This window comes from Eublepharis macularius, chromosome 5, assembly GCF_028583425.1.
Source record: "Eublepharis macularius isolate TG4126 chromosome 5, MPM_Emac_v1.0, whole genome shotgun sequence".
Classification (NCBI taxonomy): Eukaryota; Metazoa; Chordata; class Lepidosauria; order Squamata; family Eublepharidae; genus Eublepharis; species Eublepharis macularius.
The window spans coordinates 3,125,322-3,125,818 of record NC_072794.1 but is presented as its reverse complement, the minus strand read 5'-3'; positions in this window follow the sequence as shown (position 1 = coordinate 3,125,818).

The following is a 497-nucleotide window of genomic DNA, read 5'->3' as shown; positions in this document are numbered from 1 at the left end:
CTCCTGGGTATTATTTGATTTCAGACCCCAGTAGACACACTTGAAAGGCTAGGGATATCACAAAATGAAAGGGATGCGCACACATCTAAATTAAGACGAAAAATGTAGGCTAAAATGGCGATTCTTTGTTTTTTGAGGCCCTCCCTTTGCAGCTGGGTAGGCTGCTGTGATGTCATTGAATGTCCATATTCTCAGCCCCTATCTAGGTGCAAAGTACATGCATTGCATACAGGAAGTCCTAGCTTCAGCCCCCAGTATATCCAGTTAGAGGATCTCGGTAGCGGCTGGTGAGAAAGACCTTTTCTGCCTGAGACCTGGAGAGCCCCAGAGCAGACAGTATCTAGCTAGAGGGACCGGGGGAGTGACTTAGCAGAAGGCAGCTTCTTCATGTATTCAACCGGTGGCTGTGAGTTTCTTGGGGCAGAGGCTCCTGTGATCAGTACAGAGTGGAGGTGGGCATGGACTGAAAAATGGACCAAAATTTGACACAGACTGGC